Raw genomic sequence first — 12,004 nt, 5'->3', positions numbered from 1 at the left:
CCTGGGAAAAGAGGAATGTTTTCACCTGGCACCTAAATATATGTAATGGGGAAAAGCATTCCATATAGTACAAACAGCCTTATTTGTTATTTCTAGCTCTTCACAGGGCAATTCCGGTGAGTGAAGAATATCTGATTTGGGGGGGGGGGGGAATCTAAATGAGACCCAAAGGCTTTTAAATGCCACAGGTACTCCTTTCTTGTTTGTGTAATAATGAATAAAGCTGTACTGCTCTTATGAAACTAAGCATTCCAAATTATTGTATAATGCAACAGGAGGATGTTGACTGTTAGTTTAATTATTGAGATAATTAATACAAGAATGCCATGTTGAAATAAATTTGTCAGACTTAGAGACTCTACTCTCAGATTCTTTTTCAGTTTTTCCATAAAGGCAATGCACCATACCTTGTGATACAAATATTACACGTAGCGCATAGTTCATCTATGGAACTCACTCCCAACAGAGGGAGTGATGGGTGGCTTTAAAAGAGCCAAATTCATGGAGGACAATAAGCTATCAAAGGCTGCTAGCCATGATGGCTGTGCTCTATCTTCACTGTCAATACCTCACAGCTCTCTACCAGTTGCTGGGAATCCCAAGTGGGGAACAGCTGCTAAAGCACCCAAAAGCCCATTTGCCCATGAAGCTCACTGGGTGATCTTCGGCTAACCACTGCCCCTTTCAGCCTAGCCTACCTCACAGTGTTGCTGTGAGGATGAAATGGGAAAGAGCAGCATCATGTATGCCACCTTAAGCTCCTTGGGAGAAAGTTGGGGTATAAATGTAAATAAATTGCATTTTTGGTCTTGTATTTTATGCTTTGTTGTACACACTCTTGAGATGTCTACATAACTGGTGCTATATAAGTATATGTATTTAAATAAATATATATCTCCATATCAAAAAGAAAACCATTCCCCAAGAACATTCTGACCCTATCCCATATTTATTTTATTTTATTTATTGCATTTCTTTCCCATCTTTTCCTCAGAGAAACTCAGTGGCAAATGATGTTCTCCCCCACCCTTGCTTAATCTCCACAACAACCCTGTGAAGTAGGTTAGGCTGAGAGACAGTGACTGGCCCCAGGTCACACCAACTGAGCTTCATTTCTACTTGGGGGGATTTGAACCCATCTCTCCCAGGCTCTGGTTCTACATTCTAACCACTGCACCACACTGGCATACCCTCCAACATTTCTCTGATAATAATTGGGACTTCCCATTCCACAATGATAATACTACTATTTTTACCCCCCCCCCCATGTTACTAGATTGCCCTGGCCACTCTGGGCAGCTTCCAACATATATAAAAACATAAAAAACCCTTTCCTATATAGGATTGCCTTCAGATGGCTCGGGGGTCAGATAACTCCATACCTTCCAACATTTCTCTAGTGGAAATAGGGAACATTCCAGGATCAAATCAGAAACTGGGATGCCTTCTCTAAATCAGGGGTGTCCCTAGAAAACAAGGACACTTGTAGGGTATGCACTGGCTCTCAAAAAAGTCATTCATTTGTAACTTGGTAAGCATGTTGATTTTCTGAAATTACCGTAGTGTTAACAGATGTGATGAGATGCCTTGCACCACAAAGCAGTAATGTTGTTGTATTTAAAAGCCCCAAAACAAAATATTATTTTGAACCCATCTACTTAGTGCATGTGAAGTGCCAGCTGACAGATTCCCCAACTCTTGGGTTGCAAAGGCCCTGGAATGTTAGCTGAGTGACTGGGAGCCTTGAAATATCACATTTCATCTCTCAGGGGAATTAACGCTCATTTCTGGACGAGATGGATCACCATTTGCCTTGGAGGCTGTTGCATCAAACTTGTGAGTACAGTAGCAGGGACCTGCTGGCTTGAGCCAAGACCTCATCTAGCTCTGCTTGCCTGGAACATTCATCACCCGAATACTATCCACTGAGAAGCCCAGAAAGAGGGCATGAAGTCCAAAGCCCTGGCTGTTCCTTTTTGCTGTCTTCAGCATCTGTCACTCAGAGTCAGGCTGCCTTTCAACACGGAGGGTCATTCATTGGGAAGGAGATGTAGCTCAGTGGTAGAGCACCTGCTTTGCATGCAGAAGGTCCTAGGTTCAATCCCCAGTGGCATCTCCAGGTAGGTCTGAGAATGTTCCCTGCCTGAAACTCCTGAGAGCTGCCAGAGACTCAGTACTGATATCAGACTAAATGGACCAGTGGGTTAATTTAGTATGAGGCATGCTCCTAGGTCCTATCTGAGTTATCCAATCTCTGTCCATAAATATCTGTCCAATCCTTCCAAGCCAACTAAGCTCCAGTTATTGGTAAATAACAGTTGGAACCCATACACAATGTCCCCATGTGAGACCAAACAGACTCAGAAGCCCAGGGTTTTATAAATTTCACAAATGTATGTGCAGTAACTTGGGGGTGTGCCCATCTTTCAAACCTTGGGTTTGCTTCCACAGCTACTGTTATCTTCCAGGACCCTTTAAAGCCGGGGTGGCTGACCTTTTGGAGGTCAAAGGACCTCATTGCAAATTCTCTGGGGTGTGTGTGTGTGTGTTCATGTCACAGTGGGAGGGAGTGAAGTGCCACAGAGGGGTCAAAGTCAAGTGATGTTATCATTACTCAGCAGTCGCCTACGCTTGCTTTGCAAATTAGTTTTCTAATATTCCCAAATAATTGTGACACTATTTGTAAGAGCCTGAATTAATTGACATGAAATAATTAGGCTAGCTTGACCGATACTTTCAAAAGTACCTATAATTATTTGAAAGCTTCCTCTGCTCTTCCATCTTTTGCATTCATTTGAGATAAAAACATTCCCTCCAACCTTCTTTTCCCCATTCCGCCTCCAAACAACTGAGGATGGTCACTCTCTCTCTAAATATATATTAGGTATATATCATGGGGGGGGGGATAATTGGTGTGCACTCAGATTCCAGAATAATTAATTTATTGACCAATGTCTTTCTTAAATAAGTACTTGGCATGTACATGGAATCTTAGCCCTGTCCAGAAGTACAGCTCCTTGCAATGCTGGCAGGAGGATGATCTGCACCTCTTAGACCCAAGTTTTGACCTGGGCTATGAAGAGTGTTTTTGGAAATTGTTGAGTGCACCATGTGCAACTCTAGTCTGCTCTGATTTTATGAAGCAGTCTCCAAACTGCTGACAGGAGAAATTGCCAATGCTCAAGAATGCAGAAGTAACAGTGGTGATGCTGCTTGCCATTCATGTCTCCTAACAAGCCACGGCTGATCCTTGCACCCCCAAACCATATGGCCAATGGTGGCTAGAGAGTATTGGGATAGGACCTGGGAGAGGGTTCAAATCCCCACTCAGCCATGAACCTCATGGGGCTTGTCCTTGGGAGCCAAGTCACTGCTCTCAACCTGACCTACCGCAGAGGGTTGTTGCAGGGATTAAATGAGGATGGGGACAGAACCATGCACAATGCCTTAAGCTCCTTGGAGAAAAAGGTGGGATATAAAATGAATAAATAAATACATCTGCACCCCCCCCCCCCGCAACTGCAGAATGGTTCATGATTTCTGTTGGGTGGGTGGTGCGTGGTGCCACCAATATATTGGCAATTCTGGGGTCCTTGGAAATAGTTTGGGGATCCAGATCAGACTCAAAGACCACTGGTTAGCCATCCCTCCATTAAAGGTTATCAGTGTAATAACAACTCCCTGTGGAGAAAGACTGCAGCATTTGGGGCATTTTAGTTTAGAGAAGAGGAAAGTAAGGGATGGCATGATAGAAGTTTATAAAATGATGCATGGCATGGGGAAAGTGAATAGAGTTTTTATTCCCCTCTCAAAACACTAGAACTTGTGGACATCCCTTGAAGCTGAATGTTGGGAGATGTATGACAGATTAAAAAAGGGGGCTTCTTCACATAGCGCATGAACTATGGAACTCTCTCCCACAGGAGGCAGCGATGACCACTAATTTGGATGGCTTTAAAAAAGGATTGGACAAATTCTCTGAGGGACAGAGGGGAGAGGCTATTGATGGCTATTAGATTTAAAAGGTAAAGGTAAAGGACCTCTGACAGTTAAGTCCAGTCGTGAACGACTATGGGGTTGCAGTGCTCATCTCGCTTTACTGGGCAAGGGAGCCGATGTTTGTCCACATACTGTTTTTCTGGGTCATGTAGCCAGCATGACTAAGCTGATTCTGGCAAAACCAGAGCAGGGCACGGAAACGCCACTTACCTTCGCCAGAGCGGTACCTATTTATCTACTTGCACTTTGACGTGCTTTTGAACTGCTAGGCTGGCAAGAGCAGGGACCGAGCAACGGGAGCTCACCCTGTCACGGGGATTTGAACTGCCGACCTTCCAATCAGCAAGCCCTAGGCTCAGTGGTTTTATTTCAATTATTTCTTTTTTTTTTGGTAAGATATTTATTAAGATTTTCAAAAAATTACAGAATAAAAAGAAAAAACAAAAAAACAAAAAAAATAGTTAAAAAACAGTTCAATCTTTCTATCACATATTTTTCATTTGCTTATTTCCCGGACCTCCTCACGCCTTCCTTTTCTGTATTCCAGTTCCAATTGTTAATTCAGCAAATCCCTCCCCTCTTCATTCATCTTAATCTTCAATTTTTAAATATTATAACATTATTATTTTTTTACCTATTAATAACCATTTTCTCATATTCCCTTATAGCATTACAGCAAAATACCACTTAGTTTCTATCCAACATCATTCTACCATTCTTATTTCAATTATTTCATCTCTGAGCCAAAAAAGAGGAAAGAATCGTAGTGCAATCTGACTACCCTATTCAGTGAAAGATTCTCTGTTACCAATAATGCTAGAATTGGCACAAATAAGAAAACATATGGAAATTCAGCTGAGCCTTGACTTAAATCTGCCTCCATTAAACTAAAATAAGCAAGTTATTGTGGGTTCTGCAACCAGGAGGTCTGGAAACATGAGTCTTGTTTTAGGGCTGCATTCTGTTTTGTTTTACTCTCCCCAGCCATAGGTACATATTGGAAGAGATTGCTTGTATAACCACCAGATCTGTATTAAAAGGTTGCCTAAACAACCACCAGATATAAATAGATACATCATATACAGTCATAACTTTGCTATGGGCCAAACCAGATGAGATGTAGCATAGAATTCATTGCATCTTTTCCGGACTTTATTTTCCTTTGTGTGGCTTTTATTCTTCTGCTGCTTCTGTTTTAGAACAGCCTTGGAGGCTACCAATGAGATCAGAAGACTACTAAGAATACTCTCTGATTGCTTTCTTAATTCTTTCTCTTCCTGTTCATTGTTGATTTGAAAATGAGGTCCCTCTGACATGTTTTTCCACCATGAAGAAAAACGGTGATACGGACTTACTGTATCTTTCACTGTGAAACTAAAGTGGTTTGTGGGAGGGTGATTTTGATTTTCCTTTTCAAATTAAAACATGTACGCAAACACAGTTCAACACAGCACAGAGGAAAAAAGACATAGAAGTTGGACAGGTCTAGTTTTGCCCTAAACCGTAAATGTAGGATCCTTTGTAGGATTTGCTGAAGCAGAAATATGGGCAGCATAAGGGACAGGGTATGGTTCAGTTGTCACCAGCTCTACAGCAGCCTTCTGCAACCAGGTGCCCTTCAGATGTCTGGAACTCTGGTTGCAGCCAGCATGACTAGTGATCAGGGAAGATGGGAAATGGAGACATCTGGAGACTAGGTCAGGAGGTTGTTCCACAGACTCATAAGAATATAAGAAGAGCCGGCTGGATCTGGTCAGTGACCCATCTAGTCCAGCATCCTGTTCTCACGTGACCAACCAGATGCCCATTATGGGAAACCATCAAGCAAGATTCGAACACAAGATCACTCTTACCTCCTTTGGTTTCCAGCAACTGATATTCAGAAGCATAGCTGCCTCCAACTGTGGAGACAGATCATAGCCATCATGGCTAGTTGCCTTTGATGGCCTTCTGCTCAGTGAATGCATCTGATCCACTTTTAAGGCCATCTAGGCTGGTGGTTGTTACTGCCTCCTGAGGGAGCGAGTAAGTTAAGGGAATAAGTTATCAATCCGGAATCTTCCAGCCTCATTCAACTCTTGCCCTGTGCTCTCTTCCTGGACAGGTTTGTGGATTGGACCCAGAACTACTAGAACCCAGTGGAGGTGGCCACAACAAAGCTTGTTTGTTCGTTCCTTTCAGAAGCATTCCTTTCAGGCTGGAGGATGGAAGTACTGCAAGAAGTGGCTCAGAAGTGTGTGTGTAAAGGGAGGAAAACTTTTACGGAGAAAGGTAAGGGGCAATGGCCCATGTACTGGGATTAGTTGTGTGAATTCCCTCTTCACTTCCAGGCTGAGTTGTGAAGCTTTCTCTGCAGATAAAAGAAAGTACTTCCTAGAATAATAGCATTGTAGCATTGGAAGGGATCCCAAGGGCCATCTAGTCCAACCCCCTGCAATACAGGAATCTCAACTAAAACATACATGGCATGTGGACATCCAACCACACTACTCCAGGTGTGGTCTGAACAAGGCAAAATAGAGTGCTCCTATTACCACACTATTCATTCAGCACATAGTTAAAACCATGGAACTCGCTCCCACAGGAGGAAGGGGTGGCCACCGACTTTAAAATATTATTGGACAAATTCATGGAGGGGAGGGCTATTGATGGCTTCTAGTCGCAGCTGGAGACAGCAATGCTTCTGAATACCACTTACTAGAAACCACAGGAGTTTGGAGTGCTCTTGAGCTCAAATCCTACTTGTTGGTTTCCTGAATAGGTAACTGGTTGGCCACGGAGTGAAGAGGAGCTGGATTAGATGGGCCAATGGCCACATCCAGCAGCCTCTTCTTATATCCTCTGGATGAACTTGGTCAGTTCCCCTTCACTCAGTAATCTTTCACTCTGTTGTGGTAAACAAGGCTATAGACATGAAAGGTCAGGCTGACCTCCTGAGTTCTGCTTTTTAAATTATCCACAGCCTTGGCTTGAAGTCAGCTTAAGTCTTACATGTATTTCTTATATGTCAAAATGACAGCGAGATTGTCACTTCTCGGAAACAGCACCCACTTTCTTTCTCTTTTTCTCATTCTTTAAATGTCACCAGTGACCCCCCAAATATCTTATGAAACCTTGTATTCCCAAACATGCACTGCAGTTAATAACAGCATATATCTGTTAAAAAAAATGTTCTTCTAAAGTTGTCCACAAGTTAGTACAGTGGCACCTGAGGTTAAGAACCTTCGTTCCGGAGGTCCGTTCTTAACCTGAAACTGTTCTTAACCTGAGGTACCACTTTAGCTAATGGGGCCTTCCGCTGCCACCATGCCGCTGGTGCACGATTTCTGTTCTCATCCTGAGGTAAAGTTCTTAACGCAAGGTACTATTTCTGGGTTAGTGGAGTCTATTACCTGAAGCGTCTGTAACCTGAGGTGCCACTGTATAAACCTTTGGGATTGGATTTGGGATTGGTTTTCTGGAGCATTTGTGAATATAATGAAACACTATTGTCAGGAGCAACATGCCCCCTTTTGCTGCTTGAGGTAGAACAGGAAGTGCCACCATGACAGGAAGTGTTGCGCTGTCATGGTGTCCGTGACAGTTTCTTAGACTTCCAGATGTGCACCGAGCCCCAAAAGACTGGAAACCATGATTGAATGTATCAGATGTGTGTGTGAAGGATCCTACCAGCCTAATAGGCTGATTAACTACCTCCTGGGGTCTGATTGGTCTGCTCCTGCAGGCCAATCAGGTTGTTGCATTCTAGGATCCTACCTGCCTATTATTCTAGGATCCAAGCCCAGTACATAACAGTGTGTGACAGAGAGCAGGGTATCATCCAAACTTACTTTTCGCCCCACACTTTCTAAGCACAGCCCTGTGCTTTCCTAGTCTATGTCTAAGTGATTTTTTTACCCTGCTGTTTTCCCCAGGAAAACCTGCTCTTTAATGCTGAATCTGGGTTTTCTGTGGGTTGCCATCCACTCCGGTTCAGTGGTAAAGAGTGGGTTTTCAGAGGGGAAAGCACCAGGGCAAATTAGAAGCGCTCTGACAAAGAGCTTTAAACCTCATATCTGTGCCTAGAAACACGGCACAAAAGGAAGTCCAGATGAGCCCAGAGAAAGAGAGAAATAAAAACTTGTGGAATAAAAAGCAATAAAATACAAAATGGTGGAAATTTCCAGATAGTGGAAATAAAATTAAAGCTTAAATATATGTAAAATATGTTGGATGGATTTATTTTACGTTTTTTACAATGCATCCTCCCTATCACTGATGTGTGTGAGCAGAACATTTAGCAGAGTTTAAAAACACCATCCCTTGTAGCATTAAAGTGAAAACTTAGATTCACAAAATGTTTAGGGGTATGCGTACCCCTGTGTCCGCCCAGAAAAAAGCACTGCTTCTAGGTTATAAAATACATAGCGGAGTTCAAAAATGAAGTCTCCACTTGAGCAGATACCAGACAGATATCCATCTGCCTCCGAAACATGGTGGAAAAGAAGGCTTAGTTCTGAGGCAGAGGGAAGTAGAAAGGATTTAACCCTTTTGTCTTTTTCCTGTCAGCAAACTCAAAGGAAATGATGTGACACAGTGCCTTCTCTAGTAATCAGGAACTCTGTGAGTCTTGACCCCTTCATATCCTTTAGAAAAATATGCAGATTATGGCCTCAAATTCCCACAAAATAGGCATAAAGACTGGTCATAACAGCACCAGTTCCTGTCAGAACAAACACTTAAACTTCTTTTACTCCTTCATGGAATATTCAAAGCAGTCCATGATCCTCTATGTTTTGTCAAATAAACCTGTCCCACCTGTGCCTTTTTCTAGAAATAAAAGGTGGTGGTCCTCACCAGGTTAATGGCAATCTGGCTTCCATTGCTGCCGCCCTTTCTATAGGGAGTGTATTGTGGGACCCCACAAAATGTTTGCTGCCTAACAAGCCAGACAGCCAGTTGCCCACCTGGCCCCATCTCCTCACAGTGGCTGGGCTGCATCCAGCCCCCCACCCCCACCCCTGTGTTCCAGGTTTCTTCTTTCCCCACCTTCCACACCCACCAAAAGCACCCGGTCTTGCACACTGACACCACTGGTGGGAGCGGCTAAAAGGTGGGAAGTCAGTGTGCATGTGCAACAGTTAGGCAGCTGCACCATGGGTGCCTCTTGTTAAGTTGTAGGTGAACATATCAGACGACACAGCGATTCTTCAAAAAGCTCTTGTTTATTTACAGGCCAGAACTGAACTGGGCTGAAGGGTTCAGCCAACCTGCTTATATAGAGCTAAACTACAAAGCAACAGTAACAACTTTCTGTAACTATCCAATCACTGAACTTCACTTTCAATTCCTTATTTGCATATGCGGACCTGAGTGAAAACTATCTAAAAGTATCCCCCTGCTGGCCCAGGGTGAGAACTTCAGTACATAACACCTCTGAAGCTTTGCCCTGTTGCTGGGCTGGGAAGGGCCAGGGGATAAAAGAATTCACTCTTGCCTTTCCAGCTAATCAGTCTTTTCTTAGGAATTGAGTGCAGGGGATGGGGGAGGCCACCCCTCTAGGGGCCACATGCCATCAATGTGTATGGCCCAAAGTAGGTGTGGCAACCCCACACTCTTGCACGCATGTACACCCACCCACAGGCACTCAATCCAGGGTCTGCCAGGGTCTAGGATAAGCTAGAGAACATTGATTGGTAGGCTGGATTTACTCACCCCTGCTTTGCTCACTCACCCTCTTAAAAGGGCAGTTAGATAATTGTGCCTGCAAATCACTGCAATCCACAGTTTACTGTGCCGCATCCTCCTGATATTGACTTTTTGGGAACTATAATTTTATGGCAGCACTATTGAGGCTTTTCAGAAACTATAACTCACCTCCTTTTATTCCACCCCCCCTTCTAATTCTGGACAGGAAATTACTGAGGAATGGACTCTTGAATAGTCTCTCTTAACTGCCACTTAACGTGTGTTTCTGTTACTGTGTGTGGAGATGGTATTAATTAACTAGTTTTTCTTCTTTGGATATACGAAATAGGCCGTTTTATGTACTTACGGCACTAAACATTTACAGTAATTGAAATTGCCAGGAATCCTTGCTTGATGGAACTTATTTGAAATTAAATATTATAGGAGGGTCTTGTCTGGATAATGCTGCGATGCACTAAAGTGCTTTGTGGAATCTCTGTTCCTGACAATTGCAGAAAAGTAATGCCTCAATAGCACTGAAGAGGTTGAATTTAGAAGCATACTCTGATAATATAAGAGCAACCAGGGAAACAATTTCAGATTTAAGTAGTGGAGTCTGTGGGTAATATGTGTGTGTGTGTGTGTGTGTGTGAGAGAGAGAGAGAGAGAGAGAGAGAGAGAGAGAGAGAGAGAGTTAAATGTCACTCAGATCCTGCATTTTTTTACATATTTGCAGTTGTTGTTTATGAATATTATTTTATAATAATCCCTTTTTAAAATTTATGCTCAGTGTACTTGTAGCTTGAATTTTTCCCAGTAAAGTTGGAAATCCTAATAATAAAACCAAGGCATAAGAATGTGTATGCTGTCTTGGAGGTTGTGTGAAATGGAGCAGTTATCTCTTGGTGCAACAGGCAATATAAGAAGTATGACAAATGCTTTTGGGCTTTTGTAACAATACTGTAGTTTGGATTTTTTGGTCTTGGCAACTGCGTGATAAAATGTCCCTTCATGTTCTTGACACTTCCAACAAACATTTTAAACATTTTTGTGCATTCCAAATAACTTCTCAGGAGTTAAGTACCAATGATACATCATTTTGTAAAAATTATTTTTAAAATCATAACATAATGTGCATTTTAATTTATTTAACCCTTTAGTTCACGTATGGGTTGTTCCATCTGTTCCATCTGTATATTATAACTTTCCCACCTCCCATTTAAACATGCACTCTTTAACTTGTTCTTCTTGCATTTCAAATTTCCGCAAAAGTTTATACATTTTCTCAGCAATATGTTCATCATCTGTATACAATTGTATTTCAAAATCTGTATTTTTTGTTCTATACCAAAAGTCTTTTTATTCAACTTAAATCTTTCTGCTAGTTGTTAATGAGAAATCCATCGGAAACTTAGTGGTGCATCGCACCAGGGCACTGGCCTCTCAGGGGCACCCCAGCAAGTGGGGGGCTGCACGGCTTTGCCAGCAGCCTCCCCTTTCCCTGCATGCCTGCCAGCTGCGTCCCGCCAACCATAACGCTGGCAGGCGCGCAGCTTCCCTCCCAAGCCTCTGCAGGGATCGCTCTCCTGCAGCAGCATGGGGGAGAGTTGCGCCCCCCCATGCCTGGCAGTGCGCAGCTATGGCCACCCCAACACTATCGGTGGTAATTTGGTGGTGCTGGGCGGATATTTGCACCCCGGCACCGCATCTGCTAAAGACATCCCTGCCTGCAGCTGCACCAGGCCATAATCACCAGTGCCACCGAAAATGGTAAGCAGTCGTTCTTTCCCAAGCAAATCGCTTCTGTTGCATTTGTCCTAAACATCTGCAAGAGAGGGCAACATGAGTTTGATTTGTTCTGCCACCTGAAAAGCCTGTTTGGGTAGGGGAAAAGCAGTTTGTGATCATGCAAGAGAAGCATTAATTAGAAACTGACATAGAGCAAGGCAGCAAGAAACTGTGTTCCGATGGGCTCCGTTACAAAAATGTGATTAATGGATGAAAACAGAAATTCATTAAAGGGACCCCAGAGGAAAGCCACACAACTGCCTGCCTGTTAGAATGCTGGACTGTGGAACAGGGGCCAGTTCAGCTATTAGCTATAATGGCCTGTGTCAAAGCTCAGGTGGTAATTAGTGTGTTGGTGCCATAATATTTATAGAATAGTTGGAACATTTCCCCTCCTAACTGATCTGGTAGATATTCTGCAGCGTTCAGCTAGCACTAGAAGTCATGCCTTTGAAACATTAGCAGTGAAAACATTTCTATAGTTTATTGAGATATTTTTTCCCCTGTTTAAAAAAAATAAAATATCTCCATGAATGTCACCTGTTGAATA

Source organism: Podarcis bocagei, assembly GCF_964188305.1.
Source record: "Podarcis bocagei genome assembly, chromosome: Z".
In the NCBI taxonomy this organism is placed as follows: domain Eukaryota; kingdom Metazoa; phylum Chordata; class Lepidosauria; order Squamata; family Lacertidae; genus Podarcis; species Podarcis bocagei.
This window is presented reverse-complemented; position numbering follows the sequence as displayed.